This window comes from Pinus tabuliformis, chromosome 4_1, assembly GCF_031772625.1.
Source record: "Pinus tabuliformis cultivar Carrire ecotype Pingquan chromosome 4_1, CPIR1, whole genome shotgun sequence".
Taxonomy (NCBI): domain Eukaryota; kingdom Viridiplantae; phylum Streptophyta; class Pinopsida; order Pinales; family Pinaceae; genus Pinus; species Pinus tabuliformis.
In genome coordinates, this window is record NC_142303.1 from 485,818,446 (window position 1) to 485,846,088 (window position 27,643).

The window sequence follows — 27,643 nt, forward strand, 5'->3', positions numbered from 1 at the left end:
TTATAGGTGACCATAATAACTTATTTAGTTCAACCAAATCCATATCTCCATAACTTCCCTCATTTCCCACATAATTTTAGAATTGGTCTACATTATTAAAACACATTACAAATCCATCATATTGATTTATTAAACAACACATGTAGGAGTGATCTCTTTATATTCCCCTTTAATGAGTGCTTATGATATCAATATGTATTCTTCAAGTATTTTTGAAGTGATCCTTTATTCATCTTCATATTTTATGCTCTTTTTTTCATCTTAAGTATTCTATGATATTTGGTCTTTTTCATTATTTAGCCTTGATATTCTTCAATTTTCATCTTGTACCTGCAAAAATATAAACAATTTCAGTTTACCTACATCATGACCAATTATCATCTTGGGTTTTCTTTAGATTACTAGTAACTGCATCTTGAGTTTTATTTGGCTAACCTATAACTATTACACCTATGGGATTTTGTGGATGACCCTCAACCATCACATCTCAAGGTTTTACATTGGCTTACCCTTAACTATTACAACCCTCAAGTGGTTTTTTCTTACCACAAATAATACATGACATCAAATGGATTTTTTTTTACGAAAAACATTAGTGGTTTTGGATGACCACAAACCATCAAATGGTTTCATATTACCACAAAACATTGCATTGTCATGACAAGTGGTTTTAGATTACTACAAACCTTTCCCTAAAAAATGGTTTTTAGAGCACTACAAATTTTTCAATATGGATGGACTTGCCTCATTAGATTTAGATTAACATTGACTCATGTACATTCAATTGAATTTTTTTATTTAGGTCATCTATCACTTATACAAACATTGGATCAAGATAATTTTCTTTCCATGATCCAAAAACATTAGGAACCATTAAGCTTTTTAGAGATTAAATTTTCATGGATACACTTCTTTTCATGAACATACAGCTTCACTAGTTTCTTCTTCATTCACACATGTTCACCATCTTTCTTTCTTCTTTATGTCTTGATCATTCATTTTCCCATGACATTCCTTTTGTTACTACATCATTATATTTGTCATCATCTTCTTTCATCCTATCATTACTTTTTCTACTACACTTCATCATTCATTTTCTTTATTTAACTATCATCTTATTTTGTCATGTCATCTGCTTCTTCATGTCTCTTCATTAGTCTTCTTTGGCTATCATCTTCTATTTTCATGGATTCATCCATTTTTTTCATCATTCTTCGTTGGATACTTCATTCATGAAGTCTTCTTCTTTCATTTACACTTGTAACAAATTTTTCATTCATTTGGAATTGCATCTTCTTCTTAATTCTTCATCTATATGTTTCACTACAATCATTACATTAAATTGATTATTACATGAGCTTTCTGCTTCTTCCCGCAAACAATTGATCATTGATGTCAATAAAAAAGAATTCAATCTACTAAGATACATGAGTGACATCTAATGTACTCACCAATTCTCTAAGAATCCTTTTCACCCACATGGCTCAACAACATGTTAAAATTTCTTAATCATAATTTGATCCCAACCTTCTCACATTATAATATTACTCCATCTGACATTCATTCCTTAGTCAAGACTCAAGTTCTTTTATTGCACATAAAGATAGCATACAAGTACACTTTCCACCTTCATAACTACTTAGTGGTTCATTCCACAACTTGATGTTGCATCCTCTCTATGCATAAGAGCATACATGCTACATAATTACATGTGCTACCACAATAATGCATGTAGGCTTGAATCAACGGTTCTTACGAAATACCTAGGGAAATCCACTTTATTATGGCTAGACTTTTACAGCTTGGACCAACCCTTTGGAATGTTGGGTATAATCAATCATGCAACCCTCTTCTTTTCTCTTTTCAATAAAATAAATCAATAACTTTAATTTTCACTTGACTTTAATTCAGTCTAAATTTGATTGGACTTGTCAACTTTAACTCTACTTTATGAGGACTCCTTATTTAAACCACTCTTAGAAAATAATTTAAAACAAATTATATATTATAAAATATCCATAAGAGGAATCCACATAAACCATGAAAAAACTCTGCATTTCACTACAAGTCTTGAAATGTATAATACATTACTCTCTTCGATATAGAGTCCCATAATTTTTTTCAACAACATTTAAAACATTACCAAATTCTAAAAATGACTTGTGAAAATTGCTTATTTCATTCTTCTTTTGTTTCTTTTTCTTTCATTCTTTCCAATTTTTCTCTCATCTAACTTCTCCATTGCTATTTTCTTTAGCGTGAAGGAGAGAGTAATGGCTCCCTTATCTGTGATTGCCTCCTCTTTTTTATGAGTTCCTTTCCATTTAATTTAAGAATAATGGCTTCTTTATTTGTGAGTGCCTCCTCTTTTTTATGAGTTCCTTCCCATTTAATTTACAAATTTGCTTTTAACAAACTAACAATTTTTTAATCAAAGAGAATGAAATAACACTCAAATACGACTATTGCTACAACTACAAAGAAATACAAAACAATAAATATGAATTGCAAAACTAATGCCAAGTCCATTGAATGGTTTTGCATTTATCATTTAAATCTTTATCAAAATCATTGTTGAATTCATACTTTAAGGTGTTGGAGAAGATCAGTTTGTTTTCAAAAAAATTTCTCACTCCTCTTTTCGAATTGTAGAGGCACCAATTGTGTTGAATGTTATCTACGTTTTGAATGCCGATGGTGAGTCTTGCATATTTCCTGGAAACAAGTATATAATTTGGGACAATTGATCATAGTTCCACATAGTGGATACTCGTCCAATATGATTGTTCCTGGTTAGGGCTATTAAGCTCGTAATATTAGGATCTTCAGTATTAACTATGGTGACTACATCTCCTTAATCCACTCGCATTCATAGTTGAATGCCAAAGAAAGTTTACAACTACTTCCAAACAACTCTTGCACACTGCCCAAATGTTGGACAATGGTTTTCCATGTTCTTGCATTCACGACCTTCCTTGCGGGTAGTGATGACTTCTTATTTATTTTTTCGAAGGTTTTGTGCAAAATATGTTGTTCTCTTTCTACAAACCCTCAATCCACAACACCCTTGGTTCATAGCAATCTCTCGAGTCTTTCACCAGCTTCCTCTATTACTCCTTACCAATGCTCTAATACCATTGTTGGCTTTAATAGCCCACAACAAAAACATGAAAAAGATTACACAAAAAAATATGAAGGAACAAAGGGATCAAGAAAACCCTCTAAGGGGAAAATCTATTAAATTATATCATTCCCCTAATATTAATTTAGTCTACAAATAGTCCCTTATATAACTATAGGTGATCATTTCAACCAACTCTATAAATATCTCCATAACTTCCCTCATTTAGTAGAAAATCTATTAAATTATGTCATTCCCCAATATTAATTTAGTGTACAAATAGTTCTTTATATAACTATAAGTGACCATAAAACTTATTAATTTAGTGTACCAATAGTACCTTATATAACTATAAGTGACCATAAAAACTTATTTAAATCAACTAAGTCCATAACTATTTCCACAACTTCCCTCATTTCATGTAAACTTGTAAAATTAGCAAATAGTATAGCACATTACAAATTCATCATATTAATTTATCAAACATCACACCTATAAATTGTTGCTTCAACATAAATGTTTTTTCTTTGTTTTTTTTAATAATTCAGGCAATAGCATTAGCATTACTTTACTGAAAAAATATTTACAAGATTAGCTATGCTTACCGACCTACTTCATGAGAAATCAGACCAATAACATAATAATAATACTTTCTTCCCTATAAACAATTTAAACTTTAAATAAAAACTTAAAAAATAAGAAACTTTTTTTTATGGTTTAACTGATAATCAGACCAATAACATAATAATAATACTTTCTTCCCTATAAACAATTTAAACTTAAATTAAAAACTTGAAAAATAAGAAACTTCTTTTTATGGTTTAACTGATTGCTATCATACCTATTGCTAGTTTTATTTACAATTGGAGTAGAGGACAAAAACAGCTAAAGAAAACATTTATTTATATAGAAATTCAAATTGAATGGCATTAGGGAAAGCATCTTCCTCTTCAGAAGACGTGAACACTTGAGAGGTTTAGAGAAATAATAGATAACTAAATTCAATTTAAGTGTTTTTGAGAGGTTTAGAGAAATAAATCGATTTGAATAATTCAAATCAATCCTTGTACTAGTGAAACTAATACAATTCATTTTCACCGCATATTTAATCAAAATCTATAGGATTGAATGAAACCATATTGCTGGGTACGTCGAGGAAGAGATATGCCTTCGAAAAATAGAATTGTGTAGAAGTTAAACGTCAAGAATGATGCACAATAAAATCACATCGTTCTGTAGAATAATGAAATTGAGAAACATAATATCACATTCTTCGGTCATATAATGAAATTGTAAAGCCTCTTTAAGTTGAATTCGCAACCAAAACTTCATTGCAAAATCATCTGGGCATTATGATGCAGGTCCCACATCACAACCTTTACATCATTAAAATACTCTGAAAAAAACCTTTACATCAGTAAAATAGGTGAACAATATATGGCCTCCTCCCATTTCATTGTTTTCCCAATTTCTGCACCTGCACGTTGGGCATTTTATTCTAGGGCCTCCGCTCATTTCATTGTGATAACTTCAGCACTACACAATTATGTTCCTTTCAAGAACTTCAGACTGATTCGATAAAAGGTGATTAACAAACGTGTCTAATACTGCTTCAGAAGATGAGGGGCAGCTAGAGCCCAACTTGAGTTTAAGAGACGCTGCTCTTTCTCTCATTTGGACTCCATGCTCGCTATCCATCAACAACGTCACTCCATTGCCAATTTCCTTCCTGCTCATCCGTCCATCCTGGGTTGGCCGGTCGATCATGGCAGCAACCTGGAGGTGATTAACCTGCATTTTGGCATTGTAGTGCTGATCTCCTCTGGTGGGCCATGCCAAGATAGGAACGCCCTGGATGATGCTTTCGACAGTGGAATTCCATCCACAGTGCGAGAGAAATCCTCCCGTGGAGGGATGAGAGAGTATGAGCAGCTGAGGCGCCCAACCACGGATTATCAAACCCAATCCCTCGATTCAACCTTCGAAGCCCTCTGGAAGCACGTACTCTCCTCCTCCGCCATTACTAACCTGATGATCATGAGGACGATGATCAGGATGAGGAGGAGGAGGACGGCGATGGTTCTGTAAAACCCAAATGAATGGCTTCTGGGCAGCTTCCAATCCAAGAGCGAGCTCTGTCATCTCTTCATCGGAGGGACAGACTATGCGGCCGAAAGAAACGTAGAGAACTGATACAAGCGCCTTGGAATTCAACCATTCCAGACATCGGTCTTCATCGATACTGCTCTTCCTGTTGCGGATGGCGCTATCATGCGTTATAGCAGTACATGGTTCTGACTGATTCCAGAAAGAGGAGAAGGGCAGAAAAGGCCCTGCTGCCCAGATGGGCTTCTCTATCTCCTTTTCTGTGTATTCGATGAACGGAAACTCCAGCTCCCAGCATGTGTTGACCAAAATTTCCACGCAGTCCTCGACCCCGTTCATCCACGGCGGGGATTGGGACCTCAAACCATGAGGAGGAGGCGGAGGCATTCATTCAAAAACGTTTTGATACTTTCACCACAAACTTCATGAAACGTCAGCGCTGGGCGAATGTAACACAAAAACCATGGTGGAAACCCAACAATGGTTCTGTCATCAGTTCATTCCAAAAATTTGAGCGCGCATTGAAATTCAAATTTCAAAGTTTGGAGGGTTTTCAAAATTCAATCGTATATGTATCGTATACAAAGGTGCATCCCGCTCAAAACTCAAATCTGAAATTTGAAATAGAGGGACTGTTGCCGCAACAAATACGATCTGATGGGAGGCTGCGGGTGGCTGCGGGCAGGGTCGCCGGGGGTTTCGATGGGCAGCCGGAGCGGGATGCCGGAGACAGATAAAGTTTACGATGCATGGTCCGATGATGTATGGTCGATGATGCTCTATGAGGCTGTCAGAGGGGTACCTCTATAGCATTAACTTTGCTATAGAGGTGGAAATAGGACTCGCCGTCTATAATGCGACTTTTCAGAAAAACAGGTCACCAGAAAAGCGCATTTTTCCGGCATCTTGGTATCTGTGCTGCTATCGTTTTCATCTTCCCGTTTCCATGATTCTGTTACCCATCCAAACGACGTCTCCGTTTGCACCACCGTCGCAGCCTCGACATTTGAACTCGCCTGCGTCCCATCTCATACCATCAATTGCCCATACCATCATCCATACATCATTCATTTTGAATTTTGTAATTGGGCGCGCAATAATTTGGAAATTTGAAATTTGGTGCATTTAAATTTTGAAATCCCTTCAGCGTCTTCTTTCTTCATTATGCTCTTTACTCTGCAATAGCCTAGCTGCCATTAATGGGTTTTATGTCAGTTTTCGCTGCATGACTAGTAATTTTTTCATCAGTCTCGGATCTTCCAATATCATCATAGTTTAGATCACTGGCAGAGGCATAATGAGGGAGTACTCAGGATTTGGTTGCTCAATCTGCGCTTGGACATGGATTTTCCAGACCAAATTCTAATAGGAGCGTCTACAAAACCCTTGGCAGAAGAATCCTGGAGCTTAACACAACATCGATAACTGTCATTTTATTTAAAGGTAATACCTTACTTTTGATCCCAATTTGCTGGTAATCCTGGGAGCTTTAATGTGCACATTGATATTCGCACTATATATACATTTTATTTTTAAATGGACACTTCGCTGCAGTGAAATGATTGCAGTGAGGTCTTCAGGGGACATATACAAGGAAGTGCCTAACTGTAATGGCTTAGATAAATTGGCCATGAGAGCCCTACCTGCCCACTCTAGTCTATGCCAACACACAATCCCAACATGCCCAGAACGATTGTCCTGTCTGCTTGGGAGAGTTTGAAGACAGAGAATGTGAGAGTTTTGCCCAAATGCAATCATTATTTTCACACAGTGCATTGACAGATGGTTGCTTTAGTTGTAGACGGTATTGTATTGTTCTTGATGTCATGGTTGAATGTCCAAGCTCATGGAGGGCTTCTAGAGAAGGTGACTATGAACACTGTTGACAAACGCCTGGGGTATGTCTGCCTGATAAACTGTATCGAAGATGAAACTAATGAGCAACCACGAAAGAATTAGAAGGTATTGTTCGACAAGTTCATAGTAGGGAATCGGGATTCCTATTTTGGCCAAGAAATTGATGAAAATTCAAGAGAGAAGCATTAATGAATCTTTGTCAGCGATTGCGAAGAAAATAGTCTCCATTCTCTTGAAACGTGACTAGTCTGCTGCAGCATCTGTGCAGTACGGGTGAGACCAAAGAGCTGTTCTACAAGCGATTGAAGACAATGGAAGAAAGTCTCAAGAAAATTCCTATATTGAAACTTGATAAACAACATTGATATATTCAGAGTCCAAAAATATTGTTGTCACTATCGTGGACCGGATTGCAAAGGTTTAAGACATCATATTTCCACCATTGATTAGATTACACTCTTCTTTTTCCTTACCCTATAGCGATTAATTGTGCTGTGAAGATTAGCGTCATATTGTAAGCAGACTATTAAGTATTTATCATCTTCAGTAAATATAAAGAAATTATATATATTAAATTATATATATTTTCAAATCGTAATTTTTATAAATTGTGCATGTTATAATTTTTTTGAAAAAATTAATATTCTTAATTATTAGATCCATTTATTAAATATACATTAAAATTATAAAAATGAAAATTATAAAATGAATCTCAAAGCAAGATAAATGGCTCATTGAACCTCCCTTTTTGACAAAGAATTTTCAGCATTTAATTTCTTTTTCTTTACTTTTAATTTTTAGGATTATAGCATTGTAAATTACATTTATTAAAAATATTTGTTACTTCTATGAAATATAAAATTCAACTTAATTGAGATGTCTTATCAAATTGATTATTTTAATAAAAAAAAATAATATTGCTTTTCATTTTCATTAATTTGATAATAAATTTATTATTTTGTTTTTTAAATTTCAATATATATATAAATTATATTTAATAATATAAAAATAAAGATTTATTATTTTAATATATATAAATTATATTTAATATATTTAATAATATAAAATAAAGATTTACTATTTTGATAGAAATTTAATATTTTATTTTTTAAGTTTCAATCTATATAGATTATATTATATTGAAGGATATAAAAATAAAGATTATTTGATTAATTATTTTAATAAAAAAATCAATAATTTTTTTTTTATCATGAAAATTCTAATATATATATATATATTTAATATTTTATTCTAATATGGATTTTATTGATGAAAATTTTAATATTTTATTTTATTTTATTTTTATAAATTACATTTTAAATATTAAATAAATATTAACTAGATATTTTCATAATATATATATATTAATATTTTATTCTAATATGGATTTTACTGATGAAAATTTTAATATTTTATTTTATTTTATTTTTATAAATTACATTTTAACTAGTAAATAAATATTAACTAGATATAAAAATATAAAATTTCAATATTTTTTTTTTTAAATATTTTGTTTTATAAAAGTTTATTTTATTTATATAGTAGTTTAAAAATTAGATTCTATTTTATATATCTTAAGAGATATATCTCATTAAGTAGTTGAATAGCTAAATATTTTTTTAGTATTATTTTATTTTTATTTGAATTCTAATAAAATGGAACATTATTTAATTTAATTTTCATTTTATTTCCTAAAATTATATTTAAATTTGTAAGATTATAAATTGTAATTTTTTAGAGCAAAATATAAAACTCAAAAAAACATTATAGTCAAATTGTCTATTTTAACTCCATGGTGTTTTGGATAAACGGTGATCAAGTGCTTTGTTAAGGCACTCCTTGATGTGAAGTAATCGGTTCAATTTCCCGCACTGATGTGAAGTCACCGGTTGACATGATGAAGATGTAGGTGCTCTGTTAAGACACTCCTTGATGTGAAGTAACCGGTTTCATTTCTCGCGTTGATGTGAAGTCACCCATTGACATGATGAAGATGTAGTACTTCTAGGCTTACAATTTTTTTATTATTATCTATTTTAATAAGAAACTAAATATTTTCCTCAAACTAATTTTTACTAAATAAAATTAATTATTAATCTAAATTTATTTAGATATTTTCAAAAGAGTACAGGATCTTAATATGCTGTTCATTGTTGTTTATGTATGTATAGAATATGGCCACTTATAATGGTACTTTTGTGATACATAAGCCATAGTCTTTATTAGTGGAAGACATTTTTCAATATAATTTGTTAACTCATTTCCTTATATATAAAAGATTGAATGGATTAAAATTAATTCAAAATAAATAATTTTTAATTTAATTTTTTTTTTTTTATATAGTTATGGAAATATTTTTATTAATTGCCAAATTTGTGTTCGATCACAGTTGTATATCAAGAGTTACATTATGGTATCCTTCCAACTTTAGATTCTTGAACAAAAATTGTCCTCCCAAGAGGAATACAACCTATATTAAGCATATACAAGTTTTTGGAAGTGAATACTTTTCAATAGAACACAAATTTAAACAGAACTTGCAGTACATATAGCCTACTTCAAAATATAGTCCTTGATTACAACATATTTCCCTCGATCCACTAGATTAGTCAAGTCTCAATACTTGATATTAGAGTTGCTGAAACTAACTGAATCTTTCATATTTAAGACCAAACTATCGACCAAAGATTTCAATTCTTCAGCATGCTAATAAAGGGGTTTGATTTCTTCCTCATGTTTATCCAATTTTCCTCTCGCTTCTAGCCAAAGGTCAATGATTGTGGAGGCAGAGGTAGTGTGTTCATCATCTCGTAACTTGAACATAATGAGATCAACCTTGAGATTACACAGAGAGTCATATCACTGTAGACCCATGACTGAAGTCTCCCCGAGAAACAAATAAAGCACTCTCTTCACTGGCTAATTCTTAAAGAAAATTCCAATTATGAACTAAAGGCTTTGGGAATCCTTCAAAAAGCTAAGACTAGAAACATATCCATCCAAACGCCGTCTCCATTTGCACCACCATCGCAGCCTCAACATTTGAACTCGCCTGCATCCCATCTCATACCATCAATTGCCCATACCATCATCCATACATCATTCATTTTGAATTTTGTAATTGGGCGCGCAATAATTTTGAAATCCATTCAGGTTCCCTTCCTTCATTTTGCGCTTTACTCTGGAATCTCCTTGCTGCCATTAATGGGTTTTATGTCAGTTTTCACTTCATGACTGGTAGTTTTTTCATCGCAGTCTCGGATCTTCCAAGATTATGAGAGTTTAGGTCACTGACAGAGCATAATGGGGGAGTGCTCAAGATTTGAGTGCTCAGTCTGCGCTTGGACAATGGATTCTCTTGACCCAATTCTAATAGGAGCACGTACACAACCCTTGGCAGAATAACACTGGAGCTTAACACAACGTGGATACCTGTCAATTAATTTAAAGGTAATCCCTTACTTTCGATCCCAATTTATTGGTAATTCTGGTAGCTTTAATGTGCAATCTGATATTCGCACTATGTATAAACTTTATTTTTAAATGGGCACTTTGTCACAGTCAGATGATTGCAGTGAGGTCTTCATGGGACATATTAGAAGAAGTGCCTAATTGTAATGGCTTAGATAAATCAACGATGAGAGCCCCGCCTACTGTTGTCTATGCCAGCACACAATCCCATCATGCCCAGAACGATTGCCCTGTTTCCTTGGCAGACTTTGAAGACAGACAAAATGTGAGAGTTTTACCCGAATGCAATCATTATTTTCACAGAGTGCATTGACGGATGGCCACTTTCTCATTCCACGTTCTCTAGTTGTAGAAGGTATTGTATTGTTCTTGATGTCATCGTTGAATGTCTAAGCTTGTGGACGAGCGAGGCCAACGAACTTTGACCGTGGTGACGAAATGTGACCGTGCGTCGGGAGGGCTTTTAGAGAAGGTGACCATGAATGTTGTTGACATACGCCTAGGGTATACAAACAAAACACTCTCTTCACTCTCAAGGAAAATATATTGTGAAGTTGGTAGAAAGATGTGGGATGGTGGAATGCAAGTCTGTGTCTACTCTTATGGAACTCAACTTCAAGAAGCTATATGGAAGTGCTACTGGGCCCAAATTGGAAAAACCTTTTGAATATAGACATCTTGTGTGGGCCTTGATGTTCTTGGTAAAATCTCGACCGAACATATTCTTCAACGTAAATAGTTGAGTCAATATATGGTTGAGCCTCATCACATACATTGGGTTGCTGCAAAGAATCTCTTAAGATATCTTCGTGACACTATCAACTATGGACTGAGATACACTACCAAGAGGAGCCATGCTTAAGAGCCTAAGGACTGCGGGTAAGACTGTGAAGCGGTGCGCTACTCCACAACCTTGCCTATGACCCTTGGGCCCCCAAGCATGGCTCACACTGCTTCACATCCCTACGCACGACCCTCAGGCTCCCGAGTGGGGCTCACTTTCTTTATGCAATTTTCTACATATTTATATCACTGAGTATTATGATAAGCAGCATTATCTAATCCATTTCTTTGTGCAATTTTATTTATATTTCTATCTCTACAACATTGTTTTAGTGTGTCTTTGGTAAATATAAAAATTTTTGACTTAGGTTGTGAGATGTTTAAGATGTAAATCTTAATGATATATGTTCCTTTAGGGAGTAAATTAATGAAAAACAAAATGATATTTTGGGTTAAATTGTTTTTAGAAATAGTATTTTATTTATTTATGGTCATAAGTTTAAATGGTTTTTTTTTGTTAAGATTGGCAGGACCTCATTTTTCTATTGATTTTAACATCAAGTTACAACCAATTCTGAAATTTTTTAGGTGGCCTCAACTTTCCCTTTGGGAAACCAAGTCTATTAGCCACCTAACAACATGGTATTCCATCCAAAAAAAATACATTTTGAGTCTTTCTATCCAAGCTACATATGACTGTATGTCCATATTTATATCTCTATCTAATTTCCTACTAACATAATTATAATTACAAGTAAAAGTAAATTTTATCCACATCAAAATCTACAAAAAGATAGAGACATCGTTTCACTCATCTGCTTCTTTGCTGAGGCAGATTCAACTGGAGTCAGGTCTTTTGCATTCGACCTTGGGAGTTCATCTATTGGCAGTATGCATGGAAAATGATTTTCGATTCCCTGGAGGTGCCCATCTTGCTTCTGCATATGAAACATGAGTTTTTGGAAGTCCTTTTTGTAGTCTGAGGATGTCTGCATTGTAGCAATCATATTCGAAGAAATTTGTTCCAAGGCCTTGCCTAGTATTCTCTTCATCGACCAGTAGAGGAAAAGAGTGTGTTTGAAATGGGTCACTCAGCCTCGGGTGTGCCCTAGTTCAGGCACTAAGACCCGCTAGTTGTCAGATTCAATCTCCATAGAACCTGCCTGACAGTTCATGAATTCCTCCCACTTCCCTATCAACTTTTGAATTTCTTCATCTATGCCTTCATGATAGGCTTTCGTTGCTTCATTGATGATATTAACAATTGGTTTGTGACCTCTCGGCTTTCCTCCAGGATTGTTGAGTTTCCCTCCCTCTTGCTTTCCCTTGATTTTCCGGCCTCAACCTCGACCATGAAAGGTTGGGCTGCGAGAGTTATTCGTTGCACAAACCATCTTATCCCACTTCCTACAAGGTGTTCTGTGGCGATGGATGCTCTCTGGAGGAGTGAGCCCTCGACCTTCAGAATACCCAGAACTATTTCCAACCTGCTTACTTGTACAAAGAGCAACAAGCATACATAAAACTTGAAATAATTTCTTACCAGCCATCTAAGGTTCAGAACATATTTTAATGTAATTTCTAGAAGTGACACATGCCAATTCAGACTCAGAATTGTGGTTTCCATGTGTTTGGCTCCATAAATTATACCCTGCTTGAGTGCGACTTGAGGGAATAACCTCCCCATGCTGACAGGAGGTTACAGCCACAAAAATATCCCCATGCACCTGGTTACTCTACTCTCCCTCGGCCCAATTTTCCACAGACTTCTAACACCAGTCATACATAGGCTTCGCTAGAATTACCCAGTTCTTTGTCAAGTCAACCCTGCTTAGTTGCAGAGACGAGGCCACAATTTTAACAAGCAAGCTACAATTTATGGTTGCATGGATTCACCCACCCCCCCAGCATAAACCATTTCCCAAGGCCATTCAGCCAGAAGCCCAGCAGGTCACATGCATGCAATTCCCCAACCCTGCCTACCCTCCATGCAAACCATCCCTCCATTCCAGGCTAAGAAAATGCCCCGATAGGACAATCATATGCCAAATTGCATAGAATGGTGACACCTCCTGACCAATTCCATATATAGACCCCTCGACTCTACACAAACCCAGACTCTATAGGACCTAGACTCTCAGAACCCCACTGAATTATGCCCGACCAAACTAGAACGTAAATCCAGTATACTTTCAACATTCCGAAAAGTGAGATGGAGCAGACAACATACCAATTCACCCACACAGTGCCTGGTTGAGCTTTCCCCTGGTCCGTCCAATCTTTGCAGCTGTAAACTCCTTGTAACCTCCAATTTTCTAACCTCATGCAATCACCCATCACCTCACAACGAAATTGAATACACCTCATGTTGTCACCCACATACGTATTTCTCTTCCATCTGCCCGACGGGACCTCACCAGCCTTGCCACGCATGTGGAGGGTGGTGGGTTGTTCTTTTGAGGCCATTCCCATTAAAACATTTGATTGGTCGAGATTCTCGTACGCATCCCGATTGGGAAGTCATAAGTTTAAATGTTATTTGAAATTATATAATGTCATTTCTATCATTTTAACAATAATAATTTTCATATTAATATATTTGAGGTGGTGTAGGAGGGTGAGGAGTCTTTTACATATGCATGGCGTTTGTGGAAGATGACAAATAATCAAGAAGAAGTTTATGGTTTACTCCAAGACATTTTTGTTTGCAAATAATTCCATGTCTCTTCTCCCACTGCTTTGGGTGACTCCCTTTTAATAATTCAGTGTTTGGTCAAAGTATAATGTTTTGGATATCTCATGAATATGATTAAGAAGATATAAAAATATATCCCAAAAATGAGTTTGAAGCACATTATAACCAATAATAACTAGGAAGGTGATCGATGTGCCAACCACAGTTGCAATTTGAAGTTTGGAGAGTTAATGGTTAATGGCCAATTAAGACCATCCTCCACCCTTTAGTGGATTAAGCATGAATCCTATGTTCAAATATCAAAAAAATTGAAGGGGTGTGCTAGCGAACTTGGCACCCCCACGTTGTTAATGCATGCATACTCAAGCTTTTGTATGTGCCTCCATTCCCTTCAGACATGTCACAATTATGCTACAATCATTCTTAGTAGTGGACTTAGGATAAACGTTAATGAGGGAGTTATGAAATAGTACCTTGATGCGATTTGGGAGCAGTGTGGGATCACTCAAATGGTGAGAACATAGACTAATCCACCGTAGGTAATGGAAGATTTTAATGTGCATTCAAATTAATGTCATATTTAGAGGGATGGATATGTTCCTAGTCTTAGCTTTTGGAAGGATTCCCAAAGCATTTAGTTCATAATTGGAATTTTCTTCAAGAATTAGCCAGTGAAGAGAGTGCTTTATTTGTTTCTCGGGGAGACTTCAGTCGTGGGTCTACAGTGATATGACTCTCTGTGTAATCTCAAGGTTGATCTCGTTATGTTCAAGTTACGAGATGATGAACACACTACCTCTGCCTCCACAATCATTGACCTTTGGCTAGAAGCGAGAGGAAAATTGGATAAACATGAGGAATAAATCAAACCCCTTTATTAGCATGCTGAAGAATTGAAATCTTTGGTCGATAGTTTGGTCTTAAATATGAAAGATTCAATTAGTTTCAGCAACTCTAATATCAAGTATTAAGACTTGACTAATCTAGTGGATCGAGGGAAATATGTTGTAATCAAGGACTATATTTTGAAGTAGGCTATATGTACTGCAAGTTTTGTTTAAATTTGGGTTCTATTGAAAGGTATTCACTTCCAAAAACTTGTATGTGCTTAATATAGGTTGTATTCCTCTTGGGAGGACAATTTTTGTTCAAGAATCTAAAGCTGGAAGGATACCATAATGTAACTCTTGATATACAACTGTGATCGAACACAAATTTGGCAATTAATAAAAATATTTCCATAACTATATTAAAAAAAATTAAATTAAAAATTATTTATTTTGAATTAATTTTAATCCATTCAATCTTTTATATATAAGGAAATGAGTTAACAAATTATATTGAAAAATATTTTCCAATAATAAAGGCTATGGCTTATGTATCACAAAAGTACCATTATAAGTGGCCATATTCTATACATACATACACAACAATGAACAGCATATTAAGATCCTGTACTCTTGAAAATATCTAAATAAATTTAGATTAATAATTAATTTTATTTAGTAAAAAATAGTTTGAGGAAAATATTTAGTTTCTTATTAAAATAGATAATAATAAAAAAATTGTAAGCCTAGAAGTACTACATCTTTATCATGTCAATGGGTGACTTCAACGCGGGAAATGAAACCGGTTACTTCACATCAAGGAGTGTCTTAACAGAGCACCTACATCTTCATCATGTCAATCGGTGACTTCACATCAGTGCGGGAAATTGAACCGATTACTTCACATCAAGGAGTGCCTTAACAGAGCACTTGATCACCGTTTATCCAAAACACCATGGATAATTTGACTATAATGTTTTTTTGAGTTTTATATTTTGTTCTAAAAAATTACAATTCATAATCTTACAAATTTAAATATAATTTTAGGAAATAAAATGAAAATTAAATTAAATAATGTTCCATTTTATTAGAATTCAAATAAGCTATTCAACTACTTAAATGAGATATATCTCTTAAGATATATAAAATAGAATCTATTTTTTAAACTACTATATAAATAAAATAAACGTTTATAAAACAAAATATTTAAAAAAAAAATATTGAAATTTTATATTTTTATATTTAGTTAATATTTATTTACTATTTAAAATGTAATTTATAAAAATAAAATAAAATAAAATATTAAAATTTTCATCAATAAAATCCATATTAGAATAAAATATTAAATTTAAAAAAAATTATTAGAATTTTCATCCAAATTAATGATAAAAAAAAAATTATTGTTTTTTTTATTAAAATAATTAATCAAATAATCTTTATTTTTATATCAATCAATATAATCTATATAACTTGAAATTTAAAAAATAAAATATTAAATTTCTATCAAAATAGTAAATCTTTATTTTATATTATTAAATATATTAAATATAATTTATATATATTAAAATAGTAAATTTTTATTTTTATATTATTAAATATAATTTATATACATATATAATGAAATTTAAAAAACAAAATAATAAATTTATTATCAAAATAATGAAAATGAAAAAAAAATATTATTATTTTTTATTAAAATAATCAATTTGATAAGACATCTCAATTAAGTTGAATTTTATATTTCATAGAAGTAACAAATATTTTTAATAAATGTAATTTACAATGCTATAATCCTAAAAATTAAAAGTAAAGAAAAAGAAATTAAATGCTGAAAATTCTTTGTCAAAAAGGGTGGTTCAATGAGCCATTTATCTTGCTTTGAGATTCATTTTATAATTTTAATGTATATTTAATAAATGGATCTAATAATTAAGAATATTAATTTTTTCAAAAAAATTATAACATGCACAATTTATAAAAATTACGATTTGAAAATATATATAATTTCTTTATATTAACTGAAGATGACACATACTTAATAGTCTGCTTACAATATTACGCTAATCTTCACAGCACAATTAATCGCTATAGGGCAAGGAAAGAGAAGAGTGTAATCTAATCAATGGTGGAAATATGATGTCTTAAACCTTTGCAATCCGGTCCACGATAGTGACAACAATATTTTTGGACTCTGAATATATCAATGTTGTTTATCAAGTTTCAATATAGGAATTTTCTTGAGACTTTCTTCCATTGTCTTCAGTCGCTTGTAGAACAGCTCTTTGGTCTCACCCGTACTGCACAGATGCTGCAGCAGACTAGTCACGTTTCAAGAGAATGGAGACTATTTTCTTCGCAATCGCCGACAAAGATTCATTAATGCTTCTCCCTTGAATTTTCATCAATTTCGTGGCCAAAATAGGAATCTCGATTCCCTACTATGAACTTGTCGAACAACACCTTCTCGTTCTTTCGTGCTTGCTCATTAGTTTCATCGTCGATACAGTTTGCAGACATACCCTAGGCGTATGTCGACAGTGTTCATAGTAACCTTCTCTAGAAGCCCTCCACAAGCTTGGACATTCAACCATGACATCAAGAACAATACAATACCGTCTACAACTAAAGCAACCATCTGTCAATGCACTGTGTGAAAATAATGATTGCATTTGGGCAAAACTCTCACATTCTCTGTCTTCAGACTCTGCCAAGCAGACAGGACAATCATTCTGGGCATGTTGGGATTGTGTTTTGGCATAGACTAGAGTGGGCAGGTAGGGCTCTCATGGCCAATTTATCTAAGCCATTACAGTTAGGCACTTCCTTGTATGTGTCCCCTGAAGACCTCACTGCAATCATTTCACTGCAGCGAAGTGTCCATTTAAAAATAAAATGTATACATAGTGCGAATATCAGTGTGCACATTAAAGCTGCCAGGATTACCAGCAAATTGGGATCGAAAGTAAGGTATTACCTTTAAATAAAATGACAGGTATCGATGTTGTGTTAAGCTCCAGGATTCTTCTGCCAAGGGTTTTGTACACGCTCCTATTAGAATTTGGTCTGGAAAATCCATGTCCAAGTGCAGATTGAGCAACCAAATCCTGAGTACTTCCTCATTATGCCTCTGCCAGTGACCTAAACTCTGATGATATTGGAAGATCCGAGACTCTGATGAAAAAATTACTAGTCATGCAGCGAAAACTGACATAAAACCCATTAATGGCAGCTAGGATATTGCAGAGTAAAGAGCATAATGAAGGAAGAAGACGCTGAAGGGATTTCAAAATTTAAATGCGCCAAATTTCAAATTTCAAAATTATTGCGTGCCCAATTACAAAATTCAAAATGAATGATGTATGGATGATGGTATGGACAATTGATGGTATGAGATGGGACGCAGGCGAGTTCAAATGTCGAGGCTGTAACGGTGGTGCAAACGGAGACGGCGTTTGGATGGGTAACAGAATCATGGAAACGGGAAGATGAACACTATAGCAGCACAGATACCAAGATGCCGGAAAAATGCACTTTTCGGGTGACCGGTTTTCTGAAAAGTCGCATTATAGACTACTCCGGCGCAAATTGTAATCCATGTGGGTCACACACGACGACCACCGCATCATCCACCCTCAAGTCGACACACCTTAACATAGGCAAAATAACATAACATCGTGTGAGTGATGAGTGAACATAAGAAAAGTAATTCAAGATCATGTGGCACGTTATTTAATAAAACTAATGGGTTGATAGGCGTCCTATTTCCATCTTTTCAGAATTTATTAAAAAATTAAGTGGTTGGTTGGGATGTAGAGTATTTTTTTCAAAACACAAAAAACATTTTCAGTTAATTTTTTAGAGAAAGTACATATTCTAGAGAATGGATTTTCTCACTATTCCTATATTTAAAACTTATATGCTTATATTACAAGCAATCTTCTATAAAATTGGAACTTATCCTATATAAAAATATAGATTCTCGCTACTATGAATAGTCTAAAATCATGACAAGAACGAATGTGTTCTTTGCAAATCTCTAGAGTAAAAAAACTCGAAGTTGATCTTGTGTTGATCACGCCTAGAACTCTATTTTTCCTATAGCTTTTGCGGTGTCCCATATCTTTGTATATGGATCTCTTTGATCTTCACAACACTTTTTTAGCACTCGGGGAATCACTTGTAAGATCCTCCCTCACTCCTCCTTGCTGCCCATATGTAATATGAAAAGTTGAAGGTGTAAAATATCTAAAACAAGTTGGATCTAATGATTCTCCTCTTTCACGATGACAGTCTTGTTGATGATTCTCCTTTTTCACGTTGCTCCTAACATTTCTTGTTATGCTTGTAGATGCTTCTGCACTAGATCCACTCCTTTTTAATTCATCTCTAGCAAAATTTGCTTCAGCTTTTAGTGCTTCACATTTTTCTTTAATCCCCTTCATCTGATTGTTCGCTTCCTCTTGAGTTCTCCTTGCCTCCTCTAGTTGGGTTTTCAAATGAGAAATTTCTTCCTTGAAAACATTCTCCCTTTCTTCAAGAATTTGAAGCATTTTCTTCAAAACTCTATTTTCAAGTGAGAGCCTTTGTACTATATCCAATGTTGAGTTTGATCTTCAATTGTTCTCTCCTTTTCTCCGTCGTTTCTACTAACTTTTTCTCCAAAAGGATCACCTCCACTTCTATCTGAAAGATTAATCTAAATCAATTGGTTATCATCTTCAAACCCATCAATCTCAAGAGTATCATAATCATTACATGTGCAAGGACAACTTGGTAATTTTTCACCATTCTTAACAACAAGAAGAGGAGTTCTTCTAAATTTGAAACTTCTCTGACTTGTTTGCTACTATTTTTCTTTTGAGACATCTTCTTCTTGTTCTTGTCCACGGTCCACAATCTCTTCATACAAACACTTGTAGCCACATCTTTTCCATTTCATACTAGACTCACAATAGCAACATGCTCATATATATCAAACATTGAATACATGCCCTCCAACGCAATCTTTGCAATACAAACTCAATCAATACACCAGGCCACACAATCAATCTTCTCATCAAAATCAAACCCTGAAGTAACATACAATAAAAATCTCAACATCCAATGAAGCTATAGCAATAAACTCTCCAATGGAACCTCTGTAATCACAAACACTTCAGCAATTTGAACTCTACCACATAAGCTCTAACAACACTCTCATCTCTATATCAACAATAATTGACATCAAACAAACTACAGCACAAGCATTTTAGGCACATAGATGCACAATAGCCCCATCATCCTCTAACATATGCTCAAGATATGAGCTTTGATCTATACTCTATCTCTGCAATATTGTTGCTCACATTGTTTGCATTGTTCTTTAGTGTGGATATTATCCTTTTCCATTGATGTCAAAGGGAGCGGCGGGGGGGGGGGAGTATTGTGCTTATCTTCAAAGGTGAGGTTTAGGTTGACAATCAATTCCAAAGGGGGAGCCTGTTGGTATTGTAATGTTTCCATTAATGTCAACTAGCCCTTAGTAGTGTTTAACCTTGCAGTATTTTTTCAAACTCTTGTATTGGTCCAATGTGTGGTTTCCTATGAGAGCCATAGTGTCTCATGGTTGCATGTTATGTCGTCAAGTTGAGTTGGAAATATGGTGGAAGAAGGCTACATGAATAAGGGTTAAGTTACGGTAACATAGGTAAACAAGCATGCATAGTACATTATAACATGGGTTGAGCTTCTCTAGGGTGTGGTATAATGCACTTCCAGAAGGAAAAAGGAGTGCTACTCCCTGCAGGTGGAGTTTCCTAGATTATGTATTTATTCCACTTAATTGAAGGAGCATATACTTTCGTTTTGCACTTAGTAAATGGGTGAAGTTTTCTAGAAGAGGGTTAAAGTTGATAATATCTCTCATCCAATGAATATCATGGAGGACTGGGGCAAGGAGGAGAAATATCAAAGTACTGAAACAATCAAGAGTGTGTAATCAAAGATGATTAGCTCTCCATTACTACAATTGAAATTATTACTTTAATAATTCTAGTAAATTATATATTCAAGATTACATTGAGGAGTGAACGTTGGTTGGATGTATTGTTAGTGTGTGAGAAGAGAAGTGTATGCAACTGGAGCAAACTATTAAACAACACTTCGATCTCTATATCAGCAAAAACTATGAACTCTACTACATCAGCTGTAACAACACTCTGATCTCTATATCAACAATATTTGAGGTCAAACAAACTACACCACAAGCATGTTAGCCACAAGGATGCACAATAGCTGCATCATCCTCTAACATATGCTCTAGATATGAGCTTTGATCTATACTCTATCTCTGCAATATTGTTTCTCACATTGTTGGCATTGTTCTTTAGTGTGGATATTATCCTTTTCCATTGATGTCAAAGGGAGGGAGAGTATTTTTCTTATCTACAAAGGTGAGGTTTAGGTTGACAATCAATTTCAAAGGGGGAGCACATTGATATTGTAATGTTTCCATTGATGTCAACTAGTCCTTATTAGTGTCTAACCTTGCAATAATGTTTCAAACTCTTGTATTGGTCCAATGTGTGGTTTCATATGAGTGTCACAATGTCTCATGGTTTCATGTTATGTCGTGAAGTTGAGCTCAGAATATGGTGGAAGAAGGCTACAAGAATAAGGGTTTAGTTAGGGTAACATAGGTAAACAAGCATACATAGTGCATTATAACATAGGTTGAGCTTCTCTAGGGTGTGGTATAATGCACTTCCATAATGAAAGAGGAGTGCTACTCCATGTAGGTGAAGTTTCCTAGATTTTGTATTTATTCCACTTAATTGCATGGGCATATACTTTGGTTTTCACTTAGTAATGGGTTGAAAAGTGTGAGGATGTTTTCTAGAAGAGGGTTCAAGTTAATAAGATCTCTCATCCAATGAATATTATGGAGGACTGGGGCAAGGAGGAGAAATATCAAAGTACCCAAACAATCAAGAGTGTGTAATCAAGGATGATTAACTCTCCATTACTACAATTGAAATTATTACTTTAATAGTTCAAGTAAGTTATATATTCGAGATTACATTGAGGAGTGGAGGTTGGTTGGATTTATTGTTAGTGTGTGAGAAGAGAAGTGTATGCAAATGGAGCAAACTATGTAGATTTCCTGAAGACTTGCAGAGAAAAAACACAAGTTGTAGAAGGTAGCTGAAGAAACTTGAATTGGCCAAACTATGTAGAGTGGTGCTACTACCTTAACTATGGAGATAGCTACAAAAATTGGACTCAGCTATAGAAACTTGAATTGGCCAAACTATCATTAGTAAAACCAAACATAATACTAATTAATTCATCAAAAGCAAACAAAATGTATGAAAATTAACCACTTTGACTGTTGGAAATATTGATGAGGTGTTCACGAGATCTTGTGGAAAATGGGGTAAGAAACAGATTAAAAAATGGCGCAAATGGTTAAAACTGTAAATAACGGTGAAATGATGACAAATCAGTAGCCCAACACTTACATACATAATGGATGTTCCATATCTAATGATGAGTCCAAGGTATGGTTGAGTTTCCCCGCCATGTTACTTAGTAGAGGATCCAGTAACATATTCAGCACAAGTGCCAACAACATTAGAGTTAGTCTGAAAGCCCATATGTGTCTTTCTCATTAACCTAGGAACAATTCTTGAAACGATAGATACAGTGGATTCAGTTCCATCTATAGTGGAAGAAGAAACATCAACAATGGAAGATGAACATGCATATCCATCGATGAAATGCTTTCGGAATGGAATATGCTAAAATGATATTTGTATCATGTGTAACATTTAGTTACAATCCACAAAATATGCAGGTATGTTCTAAACCCATGCATAAATTTCTATACCAAACTTTAAATTTGAAAACTTTTTGCAATATTATTATATTGTATAAAAAAAGTATGTTTGCAGTTCTATCTAAAGGGTTTAATCTGAATGGTCACCACACCTTCCCATTTAGAGAGTTTTGTTAAATGCTTGTAAACTTATGATTTTCTGGTAAGTTATCTCGTGATCTCGTAATGCCAACAAAATGAAAGCAAACCAATTTTATCAAGAAGCATATGCACAATCACTTAAACATATGGTATTTTCTTCCAAAATTCAATCAAACAAACAAATTTTGAATTCATGTCAAAACAATTCTGCCATTTTGAGAAAATTTAAATACATGTACTTCGTGTTGTTTTTGTTTAATATCTAGATTTTGGATTGCATGAACATTTCATGATAAGCTTCATGAGTACCTTGGGTTTATGCAATTTGTACACAACATTTTCAGGATAAGCTTCATGTGTACCTTGCCTTTATAGAAGTTGTATACACAACATTTTCAGACTTACCAAATTCTTTATTAATAATACAAACCCTCTTAACTGATATCCCTTCTATGAATTCCCGAGTTGAAAAGCTAACAACTACCTCTTCAAAAATATTGGAGGTGACACGACAAGGAACAAAAGAATAGAGGAGCTAAAGGAGACCATAAAAGTAACAGAGGGGGCACGAGATTGTGTACTGAAGGAATGTGAATGCATCGTGGTCTTTTGTTTCATATTTCATGCTTTATTGTTTTTCTTTACTTCTCTATAACTATTGTAAAGGGATCATTCTAGTACAATGTTATGATAAAAACCATGTGCCTTTTGTTGTAAGTGGAAGGAACCTTTATTTTTTTCTCTTAAAGTATTTATTTATGGGGTGAAGACCTAAATGGTAGCCTTTATCTATAAAAATTCGTATCTGAAAACCCTCGTGTCAACAATGAACGAGTTCTACAATGTTTAGAAGGCATGTGAGGTATCTAACTAGAACGAAGGTATAAAACTAGCCCAATACAAGATTTGGAATATTTAAATAAATAGAGCTTTTGCAACAACATATGTATGTACTACTAGTAACTCGTAGAAATGCATTTACAGACACTAGGCACACTTCTAGTACACTTACTAGTGACATTAAAATGCATGCTTTGGAGCAACTATAGGGCATAGAGGAACGAGGAGAAGGGAAAAATCTATTCAAAAAGTAACTTGCATGTAAGAAATATTCATGCAAGCGATTGCAGGGAGCATAAGCTATTGCAGGGCACTGAAGTAAGCTATTGCAGGCGCAGAGGAACTGTTCACAAGTAATACTTGCATATCACAAAAGCAATTGAATAACCATTGTGCCATTTGTTGTGTGAGGCGCTTACAAGAGGCCTTCTTGGCAGTGAAGCCCAATCATACCAAGGTTGTATAAAATTGTGGGTGGGGAGTTGGGCCAGCTAAGGAAAAGAAGGAGAGGGGTGAAAGGATAACTTAAAGTTATTGTGAACCCGGTAGACACCACATAGTAGCAGAAGCTCTTGCAGGGTGTAGAAGAAGGCCATGCTTGAAACCGCCTACCCGGACAGCGTAGCTTGTGGAACCATTCACAAGTAGCAGCTGGTAAGTACATGCAAGTAGCACATGTCCATTACATTCAAATGGTCATGTGGCATGGTCTGTGGTCTGCTTACTAGAGGCCTTCTTGGGAGTGAAGCCCAATCATACCAAGGGTGTAGAAAATTGTGCGTGGACAATTAGGCCTATTGAGCAGCTAAGCGGGAGGGGTGAAAGGATAACCTAAAGGAAATATGAACCATGTAGACATCGCAGAGTAGTAGAATCTACTTCACCGCGCAGAAGAAGACCATGCTTGAAACCGCTTACCCCGAAAATGCAACTTGTCAAACCGTTCACAAGTATCAGATGGCAAGTACATGCAAGTAGTGTATGGCCATTACATGCAGATGGCCATGTTGTGTGGTCTATGGCATAGGATAACCGATATATAATACCAAACCAAACATTTAATTCTAATAAACTAATGTCAACATTAGTTTATGTACATAAAATACCAATCATATAAATCATTTCAACCAAGAAATCATATGGAAAATCTTATTAGTGGCCAAAATAATTGCATCCATATAATAGATTAAGCCTCGATATTTTATAAAAGTGTGACTAAAATCTTAAACTAATTTAATAAGAGATAAATGTCACGAACTAATTTCGATTACTAATAGTCCCATGGCTAAGGACTAATAAATTTGTTTCACTTAGAATTTAAAATTTATTAGATAATAAAAAGTATTGTTTTTTTTAAATATGAGACACTACCATAAATTTATATACCATAGAATTTAATAATTTAAATTAATTTAAACATATCACACAATAGATTTATATTATATAACTTCTGTAATCCCAAAACATTTAATACCCATTGAAATTTGGTCTTCCATTTAAACTTTCTAAACTTTCTAAGGTCTTCTACTCGCTTTGACTGAAAAATATCTACCAGGAGAAGCCATTTTTATAACTTTTATATACAATGTGAAGGGAAGCCATTTCCGTTAAGGCAGAGAAATCTCAGGCTCTCCTTACGCCTTTGAGAAAAGTAAAATAAGGTAAATAAGATCAAAAGAATGGGCTTAGCTTAGTAATTGCTTCACCAATGGAAAAAGTAAAATAAGGTAAATAATATCAAAAGAATGGTCTGGGCTTAGTAATTGCTCCACTTAAACTTAACGGTTCTTGCATTTCTTGTTCCTTTAAACTTAACGGTTCTTGCATATAACTTTTATAAATGAGAAGATATCTGATACCGAAAGAAACTCGTAGCAATTCAAAACAAAAGCGGTGACACCCTGAAAATGATTGAAATTATTGGCAGCGACAGTGGAACGATTTAGATAGCGACCTATGAGAATGAGAATAGCACAGCATCAGATTCTCTTGCTCAGAGAATCACGTTTAGTTATATATTCATGCAGACGTTGAATATATAACTAAACTAGAAGCTGTACTGCTCGTAGCGGATGAAATGGTCAGTCAGCTGAACTCGAACCCCAGTCCCATAGGCGGTGGGTGAGCCTGCGCGCGATGCTTTGTAGTCGTAACCGCTGAAGGCAGTGTTTCCCTCTAGATCTACGAGGAGGGATCCGAGAGTACTATAAAAGGAACTTCCGCTTGGGATCTTCTGCGTGTTACAGCACTGCCCACAACCAGTGCTACTACCATTACCGCCAATGCAAAAGCAAATGAGTCCCTCATCTCGAATGATATATATAACCCCTACAATGGAAAATGAAAAGGGAAAGGCTGGGTGGAACGATATATAACCTCTAATAAACTCCTACAATGGGAAATGTGATTATCAATTTGTTGAGGCAGCCTCCATTTATCGGCCTCCCTGTGGGTAGATGGGCCCGAAACGTACGACTCATTCTAGCGAGAATTATGGATAACACATGTGTGCTGGACGACGGTAGGTGGGCCCGAAATGTACGACTCATTATAGCCGCCTGTCTTGACTAGACCATTGCCCCTATCATGAGTGCCACGCGAGTGGGCACAAATTGCAATCCATGTGGGTCACATAGAACAGATACTCAAATCGACATACCTTTAAGATAAGAAAAATAACACCGTGTGAGTGAACATATTCTAGAGAATGAATTTTCTCCGTGTCCGTGCATTTAAAACTTATATGGTTATACTATAAAAGGTTCTCTACAAAATATAAACTTACCCCATACAAAAATATAGATTCTCGCTACTTTGAATAGTTTAAAATCATGACAAGAATGGATGTGTTAGATCATAACGTGACCTGTCCCTTGCAAATTGGGAGAGTAAAAACATTGGAAGTTGATCTTGTACTTAGGGTCTTAAATACAACATATTTTGGAGAGTCCATCAACTTTGCAATTTTGGATCCAATAGATGTGGGTGATGGAGCCAAAGTGGAAAACTTTCATCGAGGTGTTACTTCTTCTTTTCCATGAGTCGAGACAAGAGTTTAAAGAACCTCTATCATTTTCCTAATCAATCACACATTTGGAGTCTCCAAAAACTATAAAATCCTTAGGGTCGAGCCAATTAGCATAGTGCAAGACACGCCCAGAGTGCGAGTAATTCAACACGAGTGTTGGAGCCATTGCCATAGTGCCTGTGAAATCTGTAGGAGCTCAGTGGCCCTAAATGAATGGTCATACCACATCCACACATGCCAAAAGAAGGTGGCCCATAAAAAAAATGGACAGGAAAGGTAGACCATATATTGCGAGGTTGAGGAGGGTTTTTAGAATCTGTAGGATAAAAGGAAGAATACTCTAGATAGTAAGATATGATTCTACAACTTTTCCTCTAGATATCAGGCATCACTTGCTTAAAGATAAGACCATTCCTAGATCGCCAAAGTCCCCAAATGATAAATAAATACAATGTCCTATGGGTTTGATGATCCATTGTCCACCTACCAAGGCAAGAGACACTGGAGTTTATCAAGTGTAAAACGCATGTCCAAACCTATGTGGCAAAGGGATAGTGGAGAAAGAGGTGATAGATGTCCTCTCCAAAGAAAAGGCAAAGGTTGCATCTACCAGGGATCTAGTTGTGTACCACCAACCAGGAAAAACACTTGAGTTTCAGAGGAAAATTCCATTTCCAAGACCAAGCAAGCCAAGAGAAAAACAAAATATGTCTGGCGAGTTGGGTGATTATCTGATATGTTTGTTGAAAAATTACCTTTCCTTGCTATAAGCCACCAAACCAAATAAATTTGTCTTCTTTTGGTAATATATAATTTCCATTTCAGAATAAGGGGATCTAAAATCTCTAGCTCAGTTGCATCCTTCCAATGTGTGAATGGAGGAGAGGAAATAGAAATGTTTGCAATATCTTTAATCACAAAAATTTTGTGATTTTGCATAAATCTAATGATAGGAAGA

At 34.8% G+C, this 27,643-nt stretch overlaps 1 pseudogene; it reads right to left on the reverse strand.

The window, feature by feature from the left end:
• Window positions 1-4,566: 4,566 nt before the first annotated feature.
• On the reverse strand, window positions 4,567-5,614 carry LOC149176616 (zeatin O-glucosyltransferase-like; annotated as a pseudogene).
• Window positions 5,615-27,643: the final 22,029 nt, after the last annotated feature.